The sequence below is a fragment of the Amblyomma maculatum genome, chromosome 1, assembly GCF_055883805.1.
Source record: "Amblyomma maculatum isolate TAMU_Amacu chromosome 1, ASM5588380v1, whole genome shotgun sequence".
Classification (NCBI taxonomy): Eukaryota; Metazoa; Arthropoda; class Arachnida; order Ixodida; family Ixodidae; genus Amblyomma; species Amblyomma maculatum.
The window spans coordinates 50,440,508-50,448,683 of NC_139344.1; the positions used below are offsets into that span (position 1 = coordinate 50,440,508).

Here is an 8,176-nt window from a genome sequence, read left to right on the forward strand (position 1 = left end):
TAACTCACCTCGAAATCTGCATGACATCCCACAAATCTTGCATTTGGACCACGCGTTTCCCGAAAATATCCGAGGACACTATCTCAATAGAAACGTATTCGCGCACATTGTACACGGACGTCCTTGAGCACGTAGAATTTTCAACTGCGCAACAAAGTGTTGTTCTCAACATAAGCGTCTTCATCTTGAGTGTTCTGGTCGAAAGTTACACAGCAACACAAACTGAAGACCTTGTCCAGCCGTCCCTGCCATTCGCACTTTTTTTCCCCGAGACTGGGCTGAAGAAATACCCGTCGTTTGGACAGAGCTAGCGGGAAAGGAACAAACGTCGGTGGAATCCTGTGTACCCTTCTGAGAGCAATGCTACGTGCACCCATATGTTTCTTCATAAAACCAGCCACAGCCGCCGCTTGAGTCCGACCGTAGATCTGCGTATAGGAGCGCGTGGTCTGCCCGACACTCGAAAGAGGTTTTCTTTTTCTCTCAAACAGTGTTCCTAAAGAGAGCTGCCCTCGCTTTGGGGGGAGTCTGTAGTCTGTGCATTGCCACAGGGTGCGAAGCCCAGCGCTCACTTGCTTGCTTTGTGCTTTATCTGTCGCCTCCTATGCTGTGGCTTACTGTTCATGCGCCGCCCTCGGTTGTGCAGGCTGAGGCGCTCCTCGGCCTCCTAGAGCACTGTACCCCGCTGAACAAAATATATTCCCAGCTCAGTACGAATAGAGGCTTTCGTTGCTTCGTTTGTAGAATATTTAGCAACATCAACACATGGTGTAAGCATGTGTTTGGCACAAGGTGGAAAAGGTACCGAAAGCTATCTGAAAGCAGGCATCTCGCTGCTCATTCTACTGCAGAAGCGAACAGCCACTTGCACACACAACACCGGAGCAGAGGAGGCATCGTTCCTTCCATAGAAATGGCTAAGCAGAATCAGGCGTTCAAAACAGAGTGCTGTCATTATTTCAACCTGCCAGCTAGAGATCCAAGGACGTACCACGACTACGCGGAATTGGGTTTATTTAGCCTCAACTGTCAGCTTCATTAATAGAGAGATTTAGCTTACCGGAGACGTACAGACGTAGACGTATCGGACGCCTATTGCGCATGCGTGAAAACTGCCGATACGTACAGGCGCTGGAGGCTTACTCCGGAGACGTATGCCGCCTGACGTCCAGCTTGCCGTAATCTCGCGAGATCTCACGAGATTTCAGCAGCCATGGAGCCAAGCCGCCAAGCTAAGCCAAGCGCCGATGGGATGGTGCTACGAGTGCTTGTAGAGTGCTGCTGTGCGCAACAGGCCACATAGTTCTCCCGTTTTCATATTGGCGTCATCAAATGCTGTAATACCCTTGCCCCGGCCGTGCCAAGAAAACATGCGCAAGCGTTTCAGTGCGGCGGACGACCAGCAAGTATCTCGAGATCGCCACATACACTGTACAGCGCTGGGAGAAGGCGCCGTCGAAAGAAGTTGCAACGATTTCTAGGGATCCGCCGACGGCGAACGAGCGCTCGCTCCGCTGCGCAATGAAGGCGTTCGCAAAGGCCTTTGCAAGCCATCCAGCGTCAGAAAAAAACAAATGATTCTGGTAAGTCACTACTCACTACCTTCTCTGTTTAGACGATCGGACTGGACAGCGGACTGTCCGAGCTGAACAATTAGTTATCATATGTGACGAACACGGCACTTTCGAGTAGCTCGGAATGACAGTGACTCGGCGCCTGCCGATCGCGTGCGCTCCGAGTAGGAGTGGTGGTGGATGATGCTTTCCCACGATACATACGGCCCACCCGTCTGAACACCGCCTAGTCGATTGCTGGGGAATAGCAGCGCAAAGTAAAAAGCCACTTACGTTGTGCGAATAAGATACATGATACTTCAGCATTTTTGCTAAGCATGGCTCGAGTTGCATAATATTGTTGTATTGTTGCATAATACACGTCGTGTAGCTGATTTTGTTTACATGTGCATGTAAATGTGCACAGCCACAATAAATGAAAATTGTTTGCAAGATGATTTGCTTTATCTTCTCAGACAATTGTCTGGTACCATTAGCTAACAGCACATGCTGAATGCAGTGCCAAAGCCAAATATTGCAAGAGGTCATTTAATTTTGTTTTTGCTCCAAGCTTATGAACCTGTGTCCCTGTGTCAGCACGTGAAATGAAGTGCGCCAATATTTTATGCTGTTGGACAAAACATTCAGGCACTGGAAGGCCTATTAGCATTTACAAGTCGCAGAGGCTGAACTGGTTTGCTCATTGTGTTATAAAAACACCTGAAAATTAAAAAAGGATCCTTGTTAAGGACCATTGCATTGAATGAAGGCAACAGTGTCTGCATCGTGGAACTTTTCTAGTGTCCTGGCGCAACGTTCAGCTGCACAATTAGATCCTATATTATGTTGGCAAGTTAATAACCAATCATCTGCGTCTCATATGGTTATTCCCTTTCAGATGAAAATAAGCCTGCAAGTGCCTGAATGACATGGTGCCTAGAGAGACTCATGATGATGAAAGCAATCATGACAACTCCCGGAATAGTAAGTGACAACACTTCTTATATTACTTTCTTCAATGTTCTTGTTGAACATGTTACAGCTATTTACAAAGCACTGCAATGTTCAGTCTTGATTCTCTTACTGCAGTGTACAAGGTGTAGCCAGAGTGCTAAAGTAAGCTCGTGCATGTTGTTATGCACCGGAAAACAGCCCAAGATCTCATGGCTGCAGAAATAATTATTTCTTTCATTTGTTTGCTTGCTTCCATGGCACAGCCACAAGTCTGCACAGTGTGGAGCCGCTGCCGTCAACACCAAGCCTGCAGTCAGTGCCCCTGAGGGGTGAGGACATACTTACGTTATTTTGAGCAGCACCAATTTGTAAAAAGTTTTATTTATCTCAATGCCTTAACAACTTACTATAGTTTAAAACTCTAGACTGCTTAGTACAACTGCACTAGAACCTAGTTGTTAGCTTTTGCATTCATGCCAAATCTATGCACCGACCAGCAGCAGCAACAGTGCATTATACAAAATGCAATGGTCTATGAAAGCAGCGATAAATGAAATAAATGAGTAGGAAAACAAATTATTCACAAATTTTCATGTTCATGGTGCACATTCACGAGACCATCGCAATGCTTTGTGTATTGTTATGCTTGTCTCAGACTGTTTTGAAACTACACTCCATTTGGTGGCATGACTGAGTCTTCGGTTTGAGAGAAGAATGACGTTTCGAAGATGAGAGAACAAAAACAATGAAATTTGATTGCACTTCTGCAGACTTATGTACATACTTCAAAGGTCTTAACAGCAAAAGGTCAAAAGCAAGTTCATAGCAATGATAGACTATTGAGCCTCTTACCCAGGGCCAGTATTGTCTTTTTTTTACTCCACAAGAAACCTTTAAACAATAAATCCAGCCCTCTCACAGAACTTTGGCCAATAAAACACGGCACATCTATCCGGGTCAATCAGCCAGTCAATCAAACAGTATTGGTAAGCAATGTTCCTGCAGTCATACCTTGGGAACAGGCGAGGAGACATAGAAACTTCCTTTTTCACTTCGATAGCATTGCAATAGTCGAACAAGGAGTCTGTCTGCCAGAAAAACACTGGGCATGTCTGATGTCACATACAGCGGATCAAAACAGCATCTGTAGAACGCAACTCCTAATGGATCAGTGTAATGGTTTTATGGCCATGTCCCTTCTCCCAAACAGCCACCGTATCTTCCTGTGCGGTGTGCCCTCAGGTACCCTTCTCCAGAATGTATTCATCATTGGGAAAAGCATGGGAAGTTCCCACATGCTTTTTCTTTTTGCGGCTTCACACTTTTGTGTGATGTTTGCCTGGACGCGTGATGCATTTCCAGCTCTTAGGTCATTGCAGCATGCTGCTGTGCATGTGCATAATCAACGCAAAAGCTCAGGAGACATTTTATGGAGACATTTCTACCGCAATTACCCATTTGGTGAATTTTATTTATCCTCCAGAAAAGGATGGCAAAATTATATTATTGTTTACTCCACCCTCCACTGTGGTCTTAATGCATTGGTTGATGCGAAAAAATTATTCAATTTGTTTTCAATGTGCATCAGACATAAAATAAACATAAAATGACATAAAATAACATCAAATATCATGGAAAATCGTTTGCATATGCCAGCAACAGGCAAGTCCCAGTATAGATTGCTGTTGGACGTGACACTTAGTATTCTCTGCGAGCCTACAATTGTAATGTTCCGGCTCTCATTGCTGACAGCACGATTTAAAAAAAAAATTTTTCCTGGGAAAATAATTAGCGTTGTCTTTGAACAATTTATATTAAGTTTGTTTGATTTTAACCACAACAATAATGTTAACAGGAAGGCTTTGCTTTGCTTTGTCAACGTGTCTGCATCTGTGCCCGTCATAATAGAAGTCATCTGCATGTGGTGGTGGCAAAACTAATAAATATCCAACAGGTGCAAGATAGGTGTCAACTTATCCGCAGAGATGACGGCCTGGAGTCCTTGGACATGGGCGACGTCAGCTAGTCGGATTAGACCTAGCAGAGTTTCAGGGCGTGAGCTCGACAGTAGTTTCCCAAAGTTACTTTTTGTCTCTCGATTTATATTTTAGATTTCTGGACACGCCCATATCATATGTACCAGATCCACCCTATATATGTACGACAAATTTAATGGATATGTCGATGTGGGCAATGTCTTTGATGAACACTTTCAACAACAGTGGCCAAAGCAGGCTTCTTTGTGAAACACTGTTAGTGACTGTTAGATTGTTCAAATGGTGATTACTCAGGCATGTTATTTGTGTTTATTCTCCTCTCCTTCGGGGCAAGTGCCAAGGGATATACCCTACAACCTGTGTGCAATTCTGTTCACAACTATATAATCACACCAGGTAGATTGCTACAATGAGAATTCACTGCCTTTTCTTTTTCTTTCTTTTTTTCATGAAATTCTAGTTTAAGACTCGTAATTATCAAAATACCCAATTGCTTGTCCATGACCCTTTTGTACTTGCTATATACCATGGCCTATTGCCCGCCGTGGGTATGTGCCATTACCACTAAAGACAGTCATCAATGGGTCTGATACATAGGTCAGGGGTGGAAGCAGGCTCAGGCTTTTTGGAGCAGCTTCGGGAGCAGTGAGACAAGAGTTTTGGAGCAGCTTTGGAGCAACGAGACAAGAGTTTTGGAGCATTTGAATTATGTTTTGGAGCAGGTTCCTAAGGTCAAATGCCTCTGATAATTGTGGTTGCAGTCAGCTGACGCCGAACCGCGGCTGACAAACTACACCACAGAGCACAACTAAGCAGTCCCCTTCTCCTCATCCCCTTCCTTTTTTTTTTCTTTACAATCGATCGTTAACTTTCACGAAGGAGCATCGTATAGTCAAAAGTAACAGGAGCCTAAACACGAAGGTTTCAAGGTTCGGGCAAGGTGCACCAGAGAGTTTCCTTCCGCAACGCCCGAAAGACCGCTCTCTGCGATCTCGATTCTGAATTTCTAGTCTTTGGCTAACATCTCATACCCTTGCTGCGGTACGGATATTATGGACCCCGAGCTCGAAAAGCGACTTCGGCGAATGAGTACCGAGATGGGACTCGACCCCCAAAAGTACACGCCGTTGAAGAATCCGCTGCTGAACCCCGACGCGGATAGTATACGGCTTATATGGGTGCATTGGCGCGTGGGGTCGACTAGAATAACATTAAAAAATAATAATATCCCATCGTAAGCTCGCCACTCGTTTATTTTGAGCAGTGTAGTACACAGTCATCATGACAAATCTTGCTATATGTATATGCATGCCACAACGCCGAGCAAGATCGCCTGAGTTAAAAAAAAAAAAAACAATCCACACTGTACTGTGATAACGCGTCTAAAGCTAATATTGTCACAATCTTTTCATTTTACACTTACCGGCAGGGTTCGAAGAAACAGCGTTGGTACCGCTCCTTCACGCAGACTCAGTCTTGTTGGGATCCCCAAATCGCGAACCACATATCCGGGTAAAGCAAACGTAGATAAACGCTTTCTTCACCGATGCTGGCTATCCGATGAGCTGTAGCCACTGTTTCCGGAGGTTGGCGTTTTGAAGCACTTGATGCAGAATGTTTTTCCTGCCGTCACTAGCAATACCTTCGCAGCCAGGGACTGCACACTGTAACAACCTCCCGCTCATGTCCCGTCAACAACAATTCAGCGCTTCGATAACTGCCTTCGTGAACTCAAGAGAGCGACCAGTCTAGCCCAGAACTGTCCTACACCCGTCGCGCACACGACGTAACACAAAATCGAAGGTGAGGTCAACGCCAGGGATGTATAGCGTGGCAACAAAACTTGCGAGTTCGGGCCGAAGGGCGATGACGATGAAGCAGACGACAAGAGGCCCCCGGCCACGATGAAGCAAGCGCGACAAAACGGAAGTTGCGGCGTGCGGCGAGCAGCTTTGGAGCAATGAGGCAAGAGTTTTGGAGCATTTGAATTATGTTTTGGAGCAGGTTCCTAAGGTCAAATGCCTCTGATAATTGTGGTAATTGTTTTTCTCTTCCTGACAGAAAAAGATGAGCTCTTCGTTTTTATGCAAGTTCAATGCCTCTCTAACTTCGCACTCATTTCTGACAAGACAACTGCCAACAACTTAAAACAGACTAGCAGCAAACAAAATGCTTGCTGGTGCGCTTTATAACTGAACACCTAGTGTGACCTTGTTACCTAACGCAGTTGCCTATTCTGACTTGACAGATTCAAATGTCGAGTTTACCACTTCAATGCACTCAAGCAATGCCACTAATTTGGAGCTCAGATTAATGGGCATGACATTTCTGCTCTTTATATTGTGCATATCCCTTTTTGATCCTATGCCTGTGCTGATAAATTCCTGAGCAGTGGTCAGTAGTGCCTTCAGGAAATGTAGATGGCACTGAAGGGTAGCCTTTTCATCCTTCAGCATTTTTACTTCACTACCTCCTTCCAATAGTTCTATCATTCTTTGCTTGATCAATGCTGGGGCTCATTTTTTAAATCTTGGCAATAGGCCCTGTATGGCTTTCCAACACTCTTGAGACGCTTCCTAGTGAGTGACATCTTTGGAGTACCAACCCATAACGATTCAAGTATGATTTTGTCTGCCGTAGGCCCGACAAGCTTGTTACTGAAAAAGAGGCTCGATAAGTGCCTGTTTGTTCTTAGACCACCACCATTAGAATAATTCATGTGGTTTTTCCAGTCGGACAAGTTTCCTTCCGAACGACTCACGGTAGTTTGCGCCTGTCTGCTTCGCTTGCTGCTCTTGCTTCTCTCTCTCCACCGGCGATTCAAAAGGCTGAGAGGAGGTGCTACGTCACATGCACAGTGCATTTTTTTTTGCAATTGTCTCCAATCGCCAGTGACTCATATTAAATTTACTTGCAAACAAATATTTATTATGCCACATGCTTCCTTCCCTTACAAAAATTTCATTTGTATTAAGCCCAGTGCTAGATGCGTTATATCTTTGCAACTGGTGGAAAGACATTGTTTGCGTGTTGCACTAAATTTGATGGTAGAACATTAAAATAGCCAGTTTGGAGCAGTTTTGGAGCAGGAAAAGCAGTTTGGAGCAGAATGGAGCAAATGGAGCGGAAATTCCACCCCCGATAGGTGCATTCACAAGAGGAGACTGCTGCACTTCTGTGCCATGATATAGGGGTATACCATATGCCCAGACATTTCATGAATAATCATGTGCGTAGTTACTCACTGCATTACCAGCTGGAGAGCAATATTAAACAACCTCCAGCTTTCTCATAACAGCTTTATTTTACAGTAATTTCTGTGAACACTGCATCTTTTCATTCCAGGAAGGTAGAAGAATACAACACGGATGTTTTATGCAGCACATGGTGACGAACACTGTCCCGTGTGAAGATGGACGTGTGAAGATCAGCTGGTGAAATCTTGGCAATCAGTTGACAAGATGCTCATTGCGCTGATGAAAGAATGAAAGTTATTTATGTTGGCACTATATCACATTGCAGATAGCACCAGTTTATTTTCTCCAAAATTCTCTCGACCATGTTCACTTTGCCAAATAAATCCCAAATACATTTTTGCAGCACAAATGCTGTCGGTGTGTTTCTGTTCTTGCATTTTATGGTGCATAAGTAGCTAAGGCTACAGTTTCGCAA

The 8,176-nt window shown here is 44.6% G+C and overlaps 1 long non-coding RNA gene across 1 annotated transcript; it reads left to right on the forward strand.

Annotated features, from left to right (window-relative positions):
• Positions 1–2,447: 2,447 nt before the first annotated feature.
• Positions 2,448–7,872, forward strand: LOC146202349 (uncharacterized). The gene is made up of 3 exons (XR_014702092.1): positions 2,448–2,537; positions 2,771–2,836; positions 7,850–7,872. It is a non-coding gene; the product is annotated as an uncharacterized LOC146202349 (long non-coding RNA).
• The last annotated feature ends 304 nt before the right edge of the window (positions 7,873–8,176 follow it).